At 46.6% G+C, this 20,823-nt stretch overlaps 1 pseudogene; it reads right to left on the bottom strand.

The window, feature by feature from the left end:
- LOC122228574 overlaps positions 1-6,291 on the bottom strand; it is a 31,924-nt pseudogene extending 25,633 nt beyond the window's left edge.
- Between the last annotated feature and the right edge of the window lie 14,532 nt (positions 6,292-20,823).

Below are 20,823 nucleotides of genomic sequence, written 5' to 3'. Positions count from 1 at the left end.
CACTCTCGCTCCATCCACGTCATTGCTAGAACTGATACACAAATTCAGTAAAGTCCCAGGACACAAAATCAACATACAGAAATCTCTTGCGTTCCCACACATCAATAATGAAGCACCACAAAGAAAAATCGAGGAGTTGAAACCATGTACAATTGCACCTAAAACCGTAAGATACTTAGGAATGAACCCAACCAAAGACGTAAAAGATCTGCACTCTGAAAACTAGAGAACCCTTACGAAAGGCACTGAAGAGGGCAGAAAGAAATGGAAAAACTTCCCGTGCTCATGGATTAGAAGAACAGATATCGTTAAAATGTTGATACTAACAAAAGCAATCCACACACTGACTGCAATCCCTATCAAAATACCACCAACCTTTTCCACAGAGCTACAACTAGCAATCCTCAACTTTGTATGCAACCAGAAAAGACCCCAAAGAGCCAAAGGAATCTTGGATGGCCTCGAAAGCCAACCTTGTACCCCACATCAAAGCGACTGACAGTACTTTTGCTGGAATACGTCTCAGTGTTTATTGCTCTAGAGTGACTTTCCTAAGGCGGCAACATGCCATTCTAATCTTATTTGAACTTGTCATTCTCACTCTCCTGTTTTTCATGAAATTATACTTTTTAGTGTTTGTTCTGTTGAATCGCTTTGGGTTTCTCCTCAAGACATTCTTATTGTGATGTTCATGTTCAATATTTGTTACCGATTTCCTGTCATTTGTTATTCTCTTTTCGGCTCGGTCATCTCTCTCTTTTTCAATTCTAACAGTTCTTTATTGGGGTCGAATTGACCTAGAGCAAAACGCACAAACCGCAAGCACACAGCTCAATGAATTTAACGTACGTATGCATCCTGTCACCACCCAGATCGAGATATAGAACACTTTCGTCCGTGGCGCAAAGTTCTCTTCTGCTCCTTGCCAGTCAATACCCATTTCCAAACACAAACACACTCTGAATTCTCACCCTAGACGACTTTTGCTTGTTCTTACACTTCATATAACTGCAATGATGTCGTATGTTCTCCTATGTTCTGTGTTCTCTCACTCGGTGTCTGGTTTTGAGATCTCGTCCTGATTAGCTGTGTGTCAGCCATTGGTGCTGATGCTGCCGAGAAATACTCTGCTTGGGGATTATAGCACAATTTGACTATCCGTGTTCCTGCTGGACAGATCTAGTTTTGGTTATCACACACAGAGTAAGGACAAATAATCATGTACAAACTGTGTTTGTGCAGACACCCACTGGTTCCTCCCAGGTACACATCCTAGGAATAAAATGCTTGGGGAAAGCAGAGAAACTGACACAGACTTTTGCAAAGGCTTTGTCTCCTAGATTTCCGCCCAAAGATAGGCAGTCCCAGTTTCTCTACATTCCCACATACCTGGTATTCTTGGTCCTTTTGATTTTAGCCATTCTGCTAGCTGTTAGTGCTCGGTTTAGTTTTCGAATGCTCTTGGTCATTTGGGTATCTTCTTTTATGAAGCTCCTTTTGAGATCTTTTCCTCATCAATAAGCTCGGTTCTCTGTAATTTTCTTTGTGATGTGTGTAAGTTCCTTCTGTATTTTGGATAAGGTCGTTGCCATATATGAGGTATTGCAAGGAATTATTCCTGGACTGTGGATTGTGTTTTCACTGTGTATTTTATGATGACTTTTTAAATTTTACATATTTTGAGAGGGGGAGGGGCAGACAGAGAGGGAGAGGGTGTGTCTTTTCACTTTTTAAATAGTGATTTATGATCAACGAAGGATTTAATACTTTATGAAATCCAGGTTTTTATACTTTTTTTCTAAGTTCTTTATGTTGATAGAGAAAGTGAGTAGGGGAGGGGGAGGGAGAGAGATTCCCAGGCAGGCTCCACACTGTCAGGATGGAGCCCAATGCCCCCGGGGCTCAAACCCGTGAAGTGTGAGATCATGACCTGAGCCAGAATCCAGTGCCGGACGCGGACCTGACCAAGCCATCCAGGCACCCTTCCACATACATTTTAGAATTAGTTGGTAACTTCCCCCCAAAATGCCTACTCCAATAGGAATCAGGGTAATATTGATTTGGTATTCCAACAAGATTGGATCTTCTCATCTATGAAGGTGCTGTATACACTTTTATATGTATCTAGATCTCCTTTAATTTCTGTCAGCAATAGTTGTCTGGAGTCTTCCTTATATGTGTTCTTATGCATTTAATGATTGTGTGGATGTGAATCTCTATTGTGTTTATTGAGTTTAATTTTATTTTGTTTTTAAATTTCATTTTCTAAATGCTCACGGTTGGTATGGAGAAATACACTAGATTATCACACGAATGCTACCGGGGGATACTTTGGGTACGTTAGACGGCATTTTTAAAGTGTACCATGCGGGGTATGGGTGGCCCAGTTAGTTAAGCATCTGACTCTCTGGACTTTGTCTCAGGCCATGATCTCACGGCTAGTGATTCAAGCCCACACATCGGGTGCTGTGCTGACAGTGTGGAACCTGCTTGGGATTGTCTTGCTCTCCCTCTCTCTCTCCCCCTTCCCTGCTCAATCTCAGAATAAATAAATAAACATTAAAAAAGTAAATAAGGCGTACAATTAAATGCACAGCAAAATCAAACTCCAGCTACCATCAAGACACGGCATTTCTTCCAGCTCACAACTTCCCTTGTGGCCCTTTGCAGTCCATCACTGTCTCCGCCTCAGCCCCAGGCACCCACTGACCCTACAGGTGGGTTTGCCTTTTTTAACAACTCTAGGTAGGTGGAACGCTTTGGTGCCTACATTCCTTGGTGCAGCATAAGGATTCTGAAATCCATCCATATTACTGCACGTATCGCCAGTTCGTGCTTTTTTATCGCTAAGTAGTATTCCTCCGAACGGCTACATCCTGTCGATTTATACAGTCACCTACTAGTGGCCTCTGTGTGGTCTCCAGGGTTTAGCCACTGTGAAGAAAGCGATGGGGAGTATTCATGTACAGATCGGTGTGTAAATACTTAGAAGTGAAATGGCTGTTCATGTGAGTGGTCAATGTTTAACTATGGTTCAGCCTCTCTACATGACTGGACCAGTTTTCATTCCCACAAGTGTTGGAAACTTCTAGTGACTTCACATCCTCACCACATATATTTCCGGTCTTCTTCATTTTAGCCCATGGCAATGGACGTGTAATGCTAACTCATGGTAGCATTAACTTGTGTTCCTCCTGATGACTGAGTGTGTTCTGGAAAACTGACCTCCGTGCTTTGGAGCCAAAATATACCACAAAGACAGAGTCTGAGATAAGGAGGAACACTAACAGCTTTCTTGCTTTCCCAGGCAAAAAGGATGACAGCAGGCTAAGGCCTTCAAAAACTGCCAGCTCCTGCCCCTGGAGGAAGGGGTTGGGGGTCTTATCGGGAAAATCAAGGTGTGGCCAGTAGCGACAGCAACTGTGTACATGCCGCTACCCTCCTTCCTCATGTCCTGGGGTGTACCTGCTTCCTGATACAGAAGGCTAAGAAGGGAGGAGGGGAGCTTTGCAGAAGACAAGAAAAAGGTTACTTAGTTTAAAATCGAACCTGGGGAAACATCAGTGAAGCCATTTTCATTTTTCTTCAACTTTATGCCTTTAAGTGGTTTCCAGCGGAGCATCTTTTCAAGTGCTTTTTGGCCATGTGTATATCTTGTTTTGTGAGGTATTTCTTCTTCGAGACTTTTGACCAGGAGCGCCTGGGTGGCTCAGCTGGTTAAGTGTCCGACTGGTGATTTTGGTTCTGGTCATGCTCCCACAGTTCCTGAGATCGAGCCCCACTTCAGGGTTTGTGCTCACTGTGTGGAGCCTGCTTGGGATTCTGTCTCCCTCTCTCTCTGACCCTTGCCTGCTTGCTCTCTATAGCCCTCTCAGAATAGATAAAAATAAACTTAAAAGACTCTTGACCAATTCTCTTCTTGCACTGTCTTATCACACAAAATACGTGTCAGAACAGTACACTGAACACTACACAGCATTACCTTGAGAGATTAATGAACTAAACACATGGAGAGGTAAAATTTGCTGTGGATTGGAAGACCTCAATATGGTTTACATGTCAGTTCTTCCCAAATTGATCTACAGATCTGATACAAGGCCAATCAAAATTCCAGCAGACATGCTAGTAAACATTTCTAAGCTGATCCAACACTTCATATGGAAATGGAAAGGATCTTGAATTATCAAAGTGATTTTAAAAAGAAGAATGGTGGATGACTCAAGTGCCTATTCCAGAATGGCCATACGCATCTTTTACGCAATTTTGGAGTGATGTATCCTATTATTATTCAGTTGTAAGAGTTTCTGTACGTTCTCACTGAAGCTTGGAAGTTGCTCTACTCCCTTTGTACGTGAAGTACATGTCCTTGTTCTAAAATTGGGCCAATATTTATATTAGTTTTTATGTGGCGAGAGAATATGGAAGACCAGAAAGCATTTAACTTACCAGAGAGGAAGACAGATCATCACTGGTCATTATGGAGAGGATGACCCTATGAGATTTAGTGAAGTTGCCTCCGTTTCCCCAGCTGGCCAAGACATAGTGGGTAGTAGCCACAGATGCCAGCCGTTTCCTCTGAAGACCTTGGCAGTATTGACTGGTTGGAGCCACCATGGATCCCGGGTGTCAGTTGTGTCCTAAAAGGCTGAAATCTGGCTGAGGCTCCAGGGCTGTTGGGCCAAGGCAGGTCACCCAGCTGTTGGAAAACACACAGGCAGACCAGGACAATCACCGAGGTCATAGCCAGGCAGCTTTGGTCATTTCCTCCAAGGAACCCACCAGCACTACACTTCTCATGACTTCCTGTTTACCACACTGAGATCCCCAGGACAGTTGGGAGAATGTGTTATTCACCACTGTATTCGGGGTTCCTAGCACTGAGCCAAGCACTGAGGAGGCCCTCAGGGACTTCCTTTCACTGATCAAATACAAGTTGCTGCCAATCTCTGACCATCTCAACTCCATTCCAGTCACAAATGTCCAGTCAGGGGTCCCCTGCTTTCTCCCAAGAGGTAGCAAATCCCCTCCCTCAGAGAGGAAGCTGCCCTACCCTCTCCATGTCCCAGGACACTGCCCTGTGGTGAGCTCTGATGAAGACGGGGTTCTCCTCGGGGATTCCTCTCAATGGCTCACTCTGTCATGGGGAAGAGATGTCCTGGGCCTGGCCCCCACACCAATCCTCTGCTCTGTCACAACACAACACCCCAGTGTAGGAGAGCTACCACATTGTGTTTGCATCGTTCTCCCACTGCTTTGTCCTCCTCGGGAAATCGTATTGATTTCCAAGTTCTGAACACAGCCTCAGGAAAATGAAGCACTCAACCAATAGTCAAGAAAATCACTGGTCAACAGATATTATGTGTAAAGCCTTCCACATTCCTGACCAGAAATTCAGAAGAATATTATTAGTATTATGACTTCAAATGCAAGGGTCCCCTGCCCTGGCCCCTCTTGGCCTTAGGGCAAAACGATTTGAGGTAAGAATGGACATCTCCAAATCTGATCCAAACACCATTGATCCCTCCAAACCCACACTTCCTTGGAGGCCATCCACTGTCAGGGCAGCTCCAATGTCGAAGCTCAGGGACTGGGGCAGAGCCTCATGGTCACACCATCCTACCCTTAGAAACGGTGCTTCCCGGCAGTGCAAACCAACCCCCGTCCGTCCTGTGGGGCTCCCTGGCCGGTGCACCGTTCACTGTGGAGTGCGTTACACCCCCAGTCCTCACTGCTCGCCTCAGGCTGCTCCTTGCAGGGTTGGATGCTACTGTACGCGTTCCTCAGTTTCTCCAGATTGTTCTGAGCTCCACTTGCCCGTATTCTCAGGTCCTTGGGCAGCCACCGTTCCACCATTACCTTGTCCTTCTCTGGGTCATTCTCATGCTCCACACCTGCTGATTTTCTGTCTTCCATCGGCTCCCTCGGTCCTCTGTTTCCAGTGTGGGCTCAGCCGGGCTCCTGCAGGAGACACACAGACAAGGGACCAAGTCAGGTCTCAGCCACAGTCCTCAGGACACGTTTAACAGGCACCTCAGTCCCTCGTGCTCTCAGAGAGACGGAGCGGCAAGGGACTTTGGAGAAGTTGAATGACAACCTTATCTTACAGACAAGGAAACTGAGGCCCAGAGAGATGAGGAGATTTTCCCAAACTCCCTCATCGCTTGATGGCAGCACACACACCAACAGGTGCCTTGGCCGCAAGCTTCCCTTGGACTCTCCTATCACACCCTCCAGGAACCCACATCTGAATTTCAGAGGACACTGATCAAACATCTGTACCCCACCCCCGTCCCCGTTAAAACAAAAATGTCACAAGGACCTTTCTTGGGACACTTCCTTGTCACACTTCTACAGCCCTGTAGTTTATACTCAGTTGATTTTCAAGCCTGGCTGGCACAATGGGCCCAAGGAACTCAACAATTAAGTAAAATTCATCACAGCAGAAATTAAAATGTATTGATGTGGTTATCTATAAGACACCGATCTCCTGGGCTGGAAAATCATCTTCCTGACAGCGGGCGCTCTGCCTGCCCTGTTCATCCCGTCTCTGCAGCGCCTCCATTAAGAGCCTGCCAGGGAAAACGTTCAGTAAATACTTGTCAAGCAGATAAATAACAGTTCTCAGGAACAACTGCCTTTACCTATCTCTAGTCCCAACCACAGTTCCAAACAAACCGTATCCAGGGTCTGTGCTGAAGCGATAAAAGCACAGCCTTAAGAAAAGCAGGCCCAGATTCCAAAACCAGCTTTACCACATGCCACATGTGCTTCAGTGGATGATTTCAGTATCTCTTGGAGCATGTTTATCGCATGTATAATAAGAGAAGAATGTATACTGTAAGGTAGAGAAATCAGCATGAACCACGAGAGTATTGGATCAGAAAATGTGAGATCATGCAGCACACAGGGGTAGCCAACCTGCAAGGAGAATGAGAGAGCAGGCATCTGAGAAATTCATCTGACAGAAGTCCTCTAGCAGCAGGAAGGCGAGGACTATCTTACCTTAAGCAATCTGAATCACGGCACCAGAAGATGTTACCAGTGGGAGATTCTGCATTGTGTGAATGGAGAGCTCAGTGCTTAGATTCCCCGTGAACGACTGACGTGAGGATCCATGCCCGAATGAACACAGTGACGGGGTACCCGGCTGGCTCAGTCGGTAAACCATGCGACTCTTGATCTCGGGGCTGGAAGCTCAAGCCCCACGTTGGCGGTGCGCCTACTTAAAATATAAAATGAAAATAAAAGCAAAAGTATGCTACCAGCCCGTGGAAGGACAGTAGGGCAGTAGATGAAGGACAGCACATTCTCAAGATGGGAATGCAGGCAGGCCCGGAGGGGCAACAGCACCAGGGTTAGGGGTGTCTTTTCTTCCTCTGTTTGCACAGGTTATGGGTCATAGCTGGTGTGGTCTCCAACTGAAGTTGTTTCCAATCATCTAAGGAGCTTGTCCTATCGGTCAGGAGGGGCAGTTTTTGGCTCTACAAGGTTGTTGCTGGAACTGTCATGGTCATCTTCCCCTCCCAGGGGATCAAAACCACAGGGTCAATATTTTATGATGAAGCCATCGGGCATTGTAGGACACAAGCTAGAAAGGAGAGCACGTGCCGTGTCCCTGCTCTTCTAGTCCCAGGAGGCGGGAAACCACAAAACCACTCTCTACCACCACCCTTGCCTCCAGCTCCTGTCCAGCTGCCTACTCTATCAAGTTAACACTAGGAACAATTCCTTTTGACCCATTTGGAAAGGAGAAATGGAGCCACAGAACGATTCAAGAGACTTCGTCAATGTCACACTTTTGTCACCAGGGTTGCACCTACAGCTTCTGAGGCCAGAGTGCTCTCTTTTCTTGTTCTCTATGTTAGGGATTTCCAGGGAGAAAGAACAAGGCCAGCCCCCAATGCCCTGAACTCTGCACTCCCGGCTTGACTGTGTTGTTCTCATGCTGGAAAGAGAGGATCTGAGATACAGAATACCAACCTGAGATAAGACTGCTTTGAAACCTTGATAAATGAGACCAAACAAGGCTACCTCACAATATCGTTCAGGCCAGACAACAGCAAGGTCACAGTGAAATTTACAACGTCCCAAACATCTTCTTTTCATAAGGAAATGCTATCGCTTCTTTACCACAAGCATAGAATGTCCAGTGCTAATAGGCTTCAATATAGAACAAACCCTGCTTACTTCCATCAGCCCCCACCCACATCAACCAACCAAAGCCCAAATCCTATCATAGATCCTCTTAGTGAGACCTTGGGGTGTGTTCTTTCTGGCTGCAAGCAATAAAAATCCCAACCTCTTTAGTGAGAGGTGTCTTCCTGGCAATTTGGCTTAAAGGAATTAACACCGACCTTCCAGGAATGAGCAGCTGTAAACACCCAGCCTCAGGAAGAAAGGTTACATTGTCTGGGACATGCCCAGGCTCTGGGGCTCCAGACCTGATTTTTATCTTGAAAACTAAAAGAAAATAAAAGACTCTCTCTACCAAACCCCCTTGGTAACTAACATGAAACTTAGGCGCTCAGGCAGGATGTTTTTCTCCACATCTGATTTAAAATAGAGATTAAGGATAAGGTTAAGAAAGAAGCTAGTTAAGAGAGAATGTGTAGCACATGTGTAGCTTCCCAGGGCCTGGGATCACTTAAAACCCAGTATTCCTAGCTGGGCTTGAAGCTCCAAGCCTTCAGTTGCAGATGAATGAGCTCTCTCTTGACCCAACCAAAGGCAGGCGCTGATCCTCTCCCTGGCCTCTCTAGCCCCCAGTTGCCACTCTGGGCTCTTCTGCCTTGTGTAACTCCATCAGCTCAGAAGATATTGAGCCCATGAGGCTCCTGGCTGGCTCCGTTGGTAAAGCCCGTGACTCTTGATCTCAGGGTTGTAAGCTCGAGCCTGGATTGGGTGTAGAGATTACTAAAAATGAAATTCAAAACAAACAAACAAAAAGAAGACATCGAGCCCAAAAACCATGTTGCCATATCTACAGCTATGTGACATCAGAGCATCACAAAATCTTCTGTTGGCTACAACGTTGCAGGACTCTCCCATGCCACGTTCAGGAGATGCTACATTTCTTTCAGTAATTAGTCAATATCAAGACGTCCTCACCCCATCCAACTGAAACGTATGCTGTTCGGAATGCATTTGTCCCTGTTGTGTAGCAAAAGCCGAACTCGGTTTGGCGCCTGGCGGTCTCGGTAAAGCACATGGAGGACTTGGCCGGTTCCTTCCATCTGGTCTCCTTCACATGGGTGCCTGGCCCTTCCCTTCCTTTCTCCTCCCACGACACTGTGGGGTACTGGTCTCCACTCCTTCCCCCCACCCCGCCCCCGGCGAGTGAGAGACTCACATGACATCTCTTTTTCCCCCAGACATCCCACTCCTTGTATCTGTGCTTACCAGACACACCTTCTGGGTCTTTCTTCATTTTGTTTCCTTAAAGTTTTTGCTGACTTCTAGAATATATCCGTGGCATATATTTGGCGAATCTTTTTGTTGTTGTTCTTATTCCTTCTATTGACGTTTTCATTTTCAAGAGCTATTTTTCTACACCGGTCTCATAACCAGGGAGCATCCAAGGCCTGAGGCCTTAGAATCCACACTGGGCCTGAACCTAGAGGGTAATGACATCACTTCCTGCCTGGTAGGCCAGCAGGCCATTGGCCAGGAGGGTGGGATGGGCGGGGAGAGGTGTGGGGGAGCATCATGGGAGTGGCAGCCAAGGAACCCATGTAAAGGGGCCTGTCTCCTGTGGATGAGGCTTGACAGTGGCTGCTGTTTAGGCTTCTGTTGCTCACAGACTCTAGGACCTGATACTCTAGGACTGCTACCTGATTTGCTTGCAAGTGTGGGCAGACGGACGCGTGTGTATGTGTGCACGCGTGCATGTGTGTGTGTGTGTGTGTGTGTGTGTGCGCACAGGGGCAGGCCTGCATCCTAGAGACCGTGAATGTACATTGTGAAGAATACAAGGTTGTGCCCAGGCGACACAGGCTGGGTTTCTATGTATGGTCCTGTAGGTATTCAAAAGTGGCCGTATGTTTTCAAGATACAATTGCTTTGTTGGACTTCTTGTCTGCTTGGTTAGTTCTACCCACGTGTCATGAAAGCCATGTTACCAACATGTTTGGCCATAAAGGCCACTGCATCGTCAGCTCACCAAGATGGTACGCTTTACGTCCTATGAAGTTTTACTCACAGTTTTGAGGATAAACTTGGGAGGCACAAGCAATGCCACAGCAAGGGTGAGGCCAGTAACACTATCTGCGAGAACCTTTTTCCCACATTAGAACGTGTTCTGGCCTGAGTCGACCACGTGTGGTGTCTGGTGTACGAGGTCGTCACTTATATAGCATGAAGCTGTTTAGGGCCATCTCCTGTGCTGATACGTACATAACTGATGTGACAGGTTGCAAGGAACGAGGCCTCACAAATCCAGAGTCTCAGTTTGATTCCCTGAAGAGTTCTCCACACACCCCATACATCCTGCTCTCAGCATGCCATAGGGAAGAACTCTCCCAATAGGAACCACCATTAGTATCTTTGTCAACAGGTTTCTCACCAGATGTTTACAAGGAAACTTGACTGGGGCATGTTTCTTTTTCCAGGCCTGCCTCACCAAAGGAGATAATAACAAGTGAAAGGAACACAGTTTCTCTTCTAGTCCCCGATTGTCTAGGTGGAGGGGCTCCTGGGTGGCTCAGCTGGTTAGGCCTCTTGCTCTTGATTTTGGCTCAGGTCATCTCATGGATCATGGGATCCAGCCCTGTGTTGGGTCCCGCCCTGACAGTGCAGAGCCTTTTTGGGATTCTCTCTCCTTCTCTCTCTGCCCCCCTCTCTCTATACCAAAATAAATAAACATTTTGTATGCCAACTGTAAATATTTATGCCTCCAATATCTAAGTGCCTAAATATACAAAGCAAAAACTAACAGAGCTAAAAGGAGTAATAAACAGTAATACGATACTAGTGGGGGATTTGAACACCCCACTCAATAAATAAACATTTTTAAGAAAGTGTCTAGGTGGGGTTTTTAGGCACAGCTTATACATCAGCAGGAATTCAAGTTTCTTTCTCTGAGCAAAGGTACAGTGATATCTCCTAGCATTGCTCATTAGTCAGTGCCAGATTTCATAGTTCAATAATATGTATATTATCCTGAGAAAGCACATGGTCCTCTGTGGAATCAACCCACTTAGGAGCATGTTTTCTTTTTACTACCCTGTCCCATTTCCTTTTATTACCTGTTGGACAAACATCCTTCCCCCAGGGACAGTGCCAGTTCAGAGGTACTGCTTAACCTAGAGGTGAGGCCAAGGAGTAGTGTGCACCCGGCTAGAATGGGGCTGCCTTCAGAGTCAGCCATAATTTAGCTACGTGTAGTAATAAACCAGCCTAAAGTACCATTATGAATAAGTACTGCCAAATTTAGTCATACGGGTTTCATATTTGTGTGCATTTGTTTTTTTCTTTTGAGAGAGAGAGAGAGAGAGAGAGAGAGAGAGAGCGCCTGCAGGTAGGGGAGAGGGGCAGAGGGAGAGAGAGAATCTTAAGCAGACTCCACACTCAATGTGGAGCCTGACATGGGGCTCAATCCATGACCATGGGATCATGACCTGAGCCCAAATGAAGTGTGGGACACTGAATCTACTAAGCCACCCAGGTGCCCCTGTATTTTATTTTGATATCAACCTCTTGGTGAAAATATGTTTAGACGTCGGCAAGGGACCATGGCATCACAGAAAATGACAGAAAACCTATGTGAAGTGTGAAAGATATTTATCAAAGTTAGATTGGGAGCGCCTGGGTGGCTCAGTCGGTTGAGTGGATTGGACTCTTGGTCTTGGCTCAGGTCATCATCTCATGGTTCGTGAGATCAAGCACTACATTAGGCTCTGTGCTGACAGCTCAGAGACTGCTTAGGATTCTCTCTCCCTGTCTCTCTCTCTCTCTCTCTCTCTCTCTCTCTCTCTGCCCTTCCCCCACTTGCTTGCTCTCATGCTCTCTCTAAATAAAGCAATAAACATTAAACAAATTATAATGAGTTGCATAATTTCATTCTCCCTTAGTGTCTCCTTTCCACCTGCAGAGCCAAGAAAACTTTTCAGCAGAGTCCTCACTTTCCAATGAATATAATCCAAGGACATAATAATTTGAACTGTTAGCCCATACCTTCAGTGTTTTCCCATAACATGCCTTAAATACCAGGTATTTCCAATGCCCACTCCCATGTTCAGTGAGACTAGTGAGGGTGGTAAGTAATGTGGTATATCCAGGTCACATTCTGTTTCTTGGTCTACTTCTGTACTCTGCGTGTCAACTTTTGTCTGCTACTGTACCTCGGACCGCACATACAAAACACAACAAATCTTTCTGTTTTTTTAATTCTTTGGAGACAGCACAAGCAGGGGAGGGGCAAAGAGAAGGGGACAGAGGATCTGACAGGCTGACAGCAGCGAGCCTGATGTGGGGCTCCAACTCATGAACTGTGAGATCATGACCTGAGTCGAAGTCAGATGCTCAACCAACTGAGCCACCCATGTGCCCCCTCAACAAATCTTAAATGTATAGGGACTCTGCACTGATCTTGGAGAATGTCAGGCAACATTTAGGATTCTCTCAGGGTTCAGAATGGGTCTTGATCTGCAAGGCCCAAGATAATTTCCCTATCCTTTCCTTAGGGGGAGTAACAACACGTTCCTGATCTAAACACCTTATGATTTCCAAGACAACACGCACGCGCGCGCGCGCGCGCGCACACACACACACACACACACACACACACACCACTATTTTCTTTTTGGCAAAAATGTTTACAAGTCTGTGAAATGCCTTTCATCTGCTCTGATCCCTCAGGCATATGTTTCCTGAGTCCCTGCTGGTCCCCCTTTATCCTTTGTGTGGAATCCTCTCCTGCTTTTGGTGTGTTTTCGTTTCTAGGGACATCTTGGAGGAGGACCGCTTGCTACCCAGTGTTGCAAGATTGAAAGTACATGGGGTGTACGGCCACCAAACCTCACTCATCTCCCCCACCCCAGGGCATTTAGCCCATCACTGACAGGTGCAGAGGTATGAAGTCTCCGTTTCCTGGCCTGGAGATGAACTCTTAAACATAACTTACCGCTAAATTCTCTTACAGCTATCAGGACAAAGCCTCCCCGTGGCACTTTACTTGAAATCACACTATCGATGCCAAATGACCAGAAAGAACTCTAATATAAGAAGAAGACAGAGTTTGACTCAAACCCGGATTAGGATAGCTGCCCGGGGAACCCCATCCTCAGGGGGAAGAAAGTGCTCCGGAGAATGAACACTTTTTACAGGGTTACCTATGCTTTACATAGAGAGCCACAAATCAAGGTCACAAGTCCATTCCTGAAAAATGCTGAGGCCACTTTCAGGCAACAGGCTTGAGCAGTGGAAACTTCATCAAGGCAGAAGGGCCCACAGTGACCACCTGGCTGAATGCAGGGACCCGCCTCAAAATATCCACAGGCCTTCACTAACCAACGGGCCACTTACAGGCAAGGTTACCAAAAGAGGGAAAATCCCACATGGGGCTGTGCCTCTTGCCCTACCCCTTCCCCCCACTGCCTCCTTGCAGACAGTCTCTGCTGTGCTGACCTGCCCTCTGTCCCCTGCAGTGTATTCAGTCAACTTCCATCCGCTTTGTCCTGCTCAGGTGAACCTTCTCACACCCGCTCTGCCCCTTCCACACAATCCTCGCCCCATTTTGGGGGCCCCCATACGATCGGGAGAGACAACACAAAAAGTTCAAAAAGATTATAGATCAACATAGACACACAGGAATCACGAGTTTTAACATCACAGATGCAGGGAGTAAGAGCATTGATTGAAATACTAATGACAAATGCTTCTCCTCACTGTGTGCCTGGCGGGCCAAAAATCACCCTTCAGGTTGGAACAAAGTTTATCCACCATTATGCTGACTTAGAAAGAAGTCGACCATGATTTCCCTTAAATATTAGGCCTTTAGACAGATTTTCTCTCAGCAACACCGTATACAGCAGTTAATGCAAAATGGATCACAACCCTAAATAAAAGAGATAAAATAAAATTTCAAGAGGAATTTTGGAGAAAATTGTCATAAATTTGCATTAAGCAAAAAGTTCTAAGACACCACAGCAAAAGGACAGTACGTAAAGGACAAAAATTAAGAAACTGAAGTTGCTTAAAATTAAGAACCCTTTTGTGGGGAGCCTGGGTGGCTCAGTCAGTTAAGTGTCTGACTGTGGCTCAGGTCATGATCTCCCAGCTGGTGGGATCGAGCCCCTCGTCCGGCTCTCCCCTCTCAGGGCACAGCCTGCTTTGGATCTTCCGTCTCCCTCTCTTTCTGCTATTCCCCCACTCTTGTGGGTGTGCTTTCTCTCCCTGTCCCAAAAGTAAATAAACATTTATTAAAAAGCAGTGTAAGGAAAAAAAAAAAAAACGCTTTTGCATCAAAAGACAACAATAAGGAAATGAAAAGACAAGCCACAGACAGGAGAAAACAGCCTCAGATTGAACTGTAGGAATGAAGGAATAGTATTCACAAGAGCCAAAGAACTCTTCCAACTCCAAAAAAAGAAACAGCAGGGTTTTTAAAGTCAGTAAAAGACATGAGAAGACATTTTGTCAAAGAAGACAAGTAAATGACTCATAAGTATATGAAAAAGTGTTCCATATCACTGAAAGAGGACCCAGTTGTAGCCTTAAATATCTCCATTTTGACTTTTATCACTTTCTGGTTAAGTTCTCCTTTCCAGCTTATCTTTTTTTTTTTTGTTCTTTTTAAGTTTGAGTTGCTTATTTTGACAGAGAGACAGAGAGACAGAGAGCGCAAGCTGGGGAAGGGCAGGGAGAGGAAGAGAGAGAATCCCAAGCAGGCTCAGCGGCCCTTGTCAGCGTGGAGCCCGACACGGGGCTCAAACTCATGAACCATGACCTGAGCCGAAATCAAGAGTCTGACACTTAACTGACTGAGCCACCCAGGCACCCCGTCTTCTTTAGAATTTGCTTAGTAACATTTTCTTTTCTCTAGCTTGCTTCACTGGAAGTATCCAGTGTATGATACGTATAACTTGCAAAATATAGGTGGGTCGACTACGTTATCGCTAAGGCTTCCAGTAAACAGCTGGCTGTTAGTAGTTAAGTTTGGGAGGAGTCAGGAGGTATACACAGAGTTCTGACCTTGGGAGTCAGCACCCTTAACCCCGCCGGGTTCAAGGGTCGTCTTGTGTCTCTATGTGCTGATGACATGGTCCTATGTGTTGAAAACTCTCAAATAATCCACACACACAAATACCAGAGTCAATGAACTAATTCTGGAAAGCTGCAGGGTACAACATATACAAAGATCGGGTGTGCTTCTATGCACTGGCAATGAACAATCTGAAAACAAAATGGAGAAAACAATTCCAGTTACAATTGCACCCAAAACAAGAAACTATTTAGGAATACATTTATTCCAGGAGAAGCAAGACTTGTGCACTGAAAGGTATAAACCATTGTTGTAAGAAATTAAAGAAGACCTAAGGGGAAAACCCCTCCAGTATTCACGTATCATAAGACTGAATGTAGTTAATATGGCCACACTCCTCAAAGGGATCTAGAGATTCAGTTCTATCAAAATCTTTCCCTCTGCTTTTAGTTTTGTTTTTTCCTTTTCCGATTTTTATCTAAATTCTTGTAGTTAACATACAGTGCAATCTGGGTCTCAGGAGTAGAATTCAGTGATTCATCACTTACATACAACACCCAGTGCTCATGATAACAAGTGCCCTCCTTAGTACCCATCACCTGTCTAGCCCATCCCCTCCCTCCATCAAGCCTCAGTTTGTTCTCTAGCTCTAAGGGTCTCTTATGATTTGTTTCCCTCTCTCCCCCGCCCCCAAAAAAGTTCATCTGTTTTGTTTCTTCAAGTCCACATACCGGTGAAATCCTAGGGTGTTTGTTTTGCTTTGACTGACCTCCTTCACTTAGCATAATAATACACTCTTGTTCCATCCCCAGTGTTGCAAATGACAAGAGTTCATTCTTTCTGAGGGCTGAGTAATACTTGATTGTATATATGTACCACATCTTCCTTATCCATTCATCAATCCATGGACATTTGGGCTCTCTCCATAGTTTGGCTATTGTTGATAACGCGGCTATATATAAACATCGGGGTGCATGTGCTCCTTCAAATCACTACTTTTGTATCCTTTGGGTAAATATCCAGTAGTGCCATTGCTGGATCATCGGGTACCTCCACTGTCAACTTTCTGAGCAACTTCCATACTGTTCTCCAGACTGGCTGCACCAGTTTGCATTCCCACCAGCAGTGCCAGAGGGTTCCCCTTTCTCTGCATCCTCACCAACACCTGTTGCTTCTTGTGTTGTTAATGTTACCCATTCTGACAGATGTGTGGTGGTATCTCAGCATGGTTTTGATTTGTACTTCCCTGATGATGAGTGATGTTAAACATCTTTTCACGTGTCTGTTAGCCAGCTGGATGTCTGCTTTGGAATACTTTCTGTTCACGTCTTCTGTCCATACTTCACTGGATTTTCTGGCTTTTGGGTGTTGAGTTTGGTAAGTTCTTTACGGATTTTGGATACTAACCCTTTATCGGATTCGCCATTTTCAAACCTCTTCTTCCGTTCCGTAGGCTGCCTGTTAGTTTCATCGATCGTGTCCTTCACTGTGCAGAGGCTTTTTATCTTGACGAAGTGCCAGGAGTTCATCTTTGCTTTTGTTTGCCTTGCCTCTGGCGACGTGTCCAGGAAGAAGTTGTTCTGGCCAATGTCAAACAGGTTGTTACCTGTGTCCTCCTCTAGGGTTCTGATGGTTTCCTGTCTTACATTGAGGTCTTTCTTCCATTTTGAATTTATCTTTCTGTGTCAAGCAAGAGATTGGTCCAGCTTCGCTCTTCTGCATGTTGCTGTCCGGTTTTCCCAACACCGTTGGTTGAAGAGACTGTCTTTTTTCCATTGGATATTCATCCTGCTTTGTCGAAGAGGAGTTGACCATATCATTGTGGGTCCATTTCTGGGCTTTCTATTCTGTGCCATTGGTCTATGTGTGTGTGTTTGTGCCACTACCACCTTGACTTGATGACCACAGCTTTGTAATAGAGCTCAGAATCTGGAATCGTGATGCCCCCAGTTTTGCTTTTCTTTTCCTGGATGGAGTTAGCTCTTCAAGCGCTTTGGCGGTTACATACACATTTTAGCATTGTTGGTTGTAGCTCTGTGACAAAGGCTGGTGGTATTTTTTTTTTAATTTATTTTCTTTAACATTTACTCATTTTGAGAGTGAGAGAGACAGAGCATGAGCGGGGGAGGGGCAGAGAGACAGGGAGACACAGAATCCGAAGCAGGCTCCAGGCTCCAGGCTCCGAGCTGTCAGCACAGGGCCCGACGCGGGGCTCGAACTCACGGACTGCGAGATCACAACCTGAGTCGAAGTCGGATGCTCAACCGACCGAGCCACCCAGGTGCCCCATGGCTGGTGGTATTTTGATGGGGATTGCATTGAATGTGTAGATTGCTTTAGGTAGTATAGACATTCCTCTGAATTTTCTAATTGTTCCAATCCCTTACACTACATTTCCTTTCTGACATCGTAGTTTTCATGTCTCTCTCTCTGTTTTTTTAAGAGTTCCTTTTAAAAAAAATTATTTATTTTGAGAGAGAGAGAGAGAGAACCTGCAAGTGGGGGGGGGGGGGTTGGGGAAAAATAAAGAGGGAGAGAGGGAAGTCAAAGCAGACTCAAGTTGTCAGCGCAGAGCCTGTTGTGGGGCTCAATGAAGAAACCATGAGATCATGACCTGAGCCAAATCAAGACTTGGACACTTAACCTACTGAGTCACCCAGATACCCCCATGATTTTCATCTCTTAAAGATACAGAGGGTCTTTTCTATGTTTTCCATTATCTATTTAACATTTTCAACTGATGGAATATGATCACTTAAAACACATTTTTAATGATTATTTTTGAGAGAGAGAGAGAGCGAGAGAGAGCGCATATGCACGCACAGGAGGGGGGCAGATAGAGAGGGAGACACAGGATCCGAAGCAGGCTCCCAGCTCTGAGCTGTCAACACAGAGCCTGTCGTCAGGCTTGAACTCACAGACCTCCAGATCATGACCTGAGTAGAAGTCAGAAGCCCAACTGAGTGAGCTTCCCAGGCACACCTATGATTAGAATACATGTGTTCATGTCCTTCTCTGGTGGTTCTCACATCTGGGTCAGCTCTGGGCTCTGTTCAAAGGATTGATCTCTCTCCTCATGAGCAATTCTTTCCCCTTTGTGAGAACCGGGCCCTATTGCCTCTAATCTTCTCACAGGATTGCCCCCGACTTGCTGGAGTTGGCTCCCAGGGAGGCACAGAGCAGGACTGTGCTGCACCCTTTGGGCGCCCCAGCAGTTCTCCTTAGTTGGCTTTCCGCAGCTCTGTCCTCCCTTCTACACTGTCCTGTGGACTCTCAGCTCCGTGTCCTCGACCCCACGAGGTCCACTGGGCTCCTCTTCAGTCTCCTCTCCCGGTTCCTTGCTTGGAAAGTCTCTCGGGGCAGCACGCTGGAGCCATGGTAGGGCTCGGCTCGCCTGTGTGTTTCCAAGTGTCCGGGATTGCAGTCCTCGAACCCTGATGCCCAGGGTCTCGGAAATCTGCATTCCCTCTCCTTGTGAGGTTTGTAGTTGCTTTCTGGTTTCGGGCAGGAGAAGAAATCCAGTTCCTGTGGGTCTGTCTTGGTGTGGCTCCTAGAGTTTAGAATCAATGTAGGAAAATGATTCTGAATACAGACTTTTACGGAATACAGAAAATAGCCACAGTCAGGGTGAAACACTGGGAGAAGGAAACCCTCAACGTTTGTACTTAAAAAGCACTGCACCAGTGCTAAGGGCATTGTTTTTTAAAGAGGAGCCTGTGGCCTTATTGGCCGATGAGGCCACTTGAGGAGGACAAAGTGGGAGGAGCAGGTGGCCTCGAGGACGCCCACACCAGGCCCACAGCGCTTCGGTGCAGGAGGGCAGAAGGCAGAGGGCCTGTCCCGTGGTTAAAGAGCACCATCAAGAGCATCATCAGAGCACCATCAGCCAGGGTGCCCTCGGCCCGGCCCTGCAGCCCAGAATAGGCACGGTTTGTACAGGGCCTTGTGACCCTGCTTCTAAACGCCACACTGGCCTGGGAACTCGCAACGGCCACTTCTCGCTTCACTGCCCGTCCTCACGTGGTCACCCAGGGGAAACAGGACCCAGCTCCCTACGGATGGGACGCGTGGTCCCCACACGGGAGCTCCTCAGCAGTTCTAAAGCACACGAGTGACAGCGGTGCCCTGAGGGACAGTGGGGCTCAGCCGGCACTACTCCCAGATGTACGCTTGCTCGGGGCCAGCTCAGCCCGGCCAGCGTGGGCTGGGCGTCTGTCTACACTGCAGCACCCGAGTGCTTTGAATCCACGTGGCGAAAGTGGTGGCTTCCCACGTGCAATGTCCCGCTTAGCCTGGCGCCTCCTATTTCCGTTTATGGCCTCCAAAGTGTGGCGATGACCGCGGCCTAGTTACGCTTGCCCCTTTTAACTAAGTCCTGTCTGGGGACCTGGGACTCGTGGCCAGACCAAGCCCATGGAGAGTCCTCTGTAAGATAACCCAGTGATCATACTTAAGTGGCACCTACCTGAGAGGCCCCCAGTTGTGTGAAAGCCTCGTCTGTGTCTTCGCAGTGCTTTAGAATGCGTGTCCTTCTGTATAAATGTACCATAGGTACTTCTCTATGTTGCTATATAGCGATATGTTTTGGGCAACATAACTGGTGGACAGAGTCTGTTAGAGGAAATGAAACACAGTCTTTTCGGTGGCTATGAAAGTAAAACGTGTATAAAGAAATCAAACATTTTTCTTCACCTGCTTTATTTCTGATCTGGGCACCGTCTCTAGGCTGAGTGTGTGAGAGGAGCAAAGTCACACTCTCCCTAAGAAGGTCACAGTCTAGTGTTTGAAGTCTTCAGAGTAAAGGAAAAAGTTTGGGCTTCTTTGATCATTGTGTAAGAATCCCCAATCTAAAACTAAAAGAGAGTGGTTCTTAGGTTGGGAAAGCCTTAGAGTCAACAATGGAGGTCACAGAAGCTACCACCTGGGCTCTAACCCCAAGAGACGTAGTTGGTGTGAGGCCCCAGAATCTGCATTTCTTACATCAAACCCAGGTGATTCTGATGCAAGTGGGCTGCAGACCAATTTCAACATATTGCTCTCTAACATTGACCCAAAGGTATGAATAAAGTTGGTTTCCTTTAAGGGAGCATCTTTTTAACTGCAAAGAGTAGAAGTCCTTCCACAAATGTGGCACCCAGATCCGCAACTATTCCTCGGCAAGTGTCCTTAGTCATGTCCTTCCAGGAACGAACACAAAGCTATCGCTCCACAATGATTTCCTAGAAAGAGTTCAACAACACAGACAGCAGCAACCACAAAACCCTCAAACACCATCCTCCCCACCACCTCCAGTAACAAATAGATCCATCCAAAGACTCACACCTGAGGCAGACACGGGTCCTACTTTCATGGTAGACGGAGTGACCCCACGTGTGCTGTCACACTTGGTTGTTTAAGTCTTTCCATGAGTGCCTTTGGCTGTCAACAGAGCAACTCGCTGGCCCAATCTGCAGAACGGATGACAAGTCTGTAAACAAGTAGGACACAGAAGCCCAGAGCGAGGCTGTGCTGCCCCGTGATTATTCCAGGATCCGGACAATTCCTCCCCCGTCCCTGTGCTGCCGGGCCTGGTCGCAGAATCAGTACTCATGAGAACTCGGGGCTTCCACAAAGTTTGTTTTATG

This window comes from Panthera leo, chromosome C1 (assembly GCF_018350215.1).
Source record: "Panthera leo isolate Ple1 chromosome C1, P.leo_Ple1_pat1.1, whole genome shotgun sequence".
Classification (NCBI taxonomy): domain Eukaryota; kingdom Metazoa; phylum Chordata; class Mammalia; order Carnivora; family Felidae; genus Panthera; species Panthera leo.
This window is presented reverse-complemented; position numbering and strand designations above follow the sequence as displayed.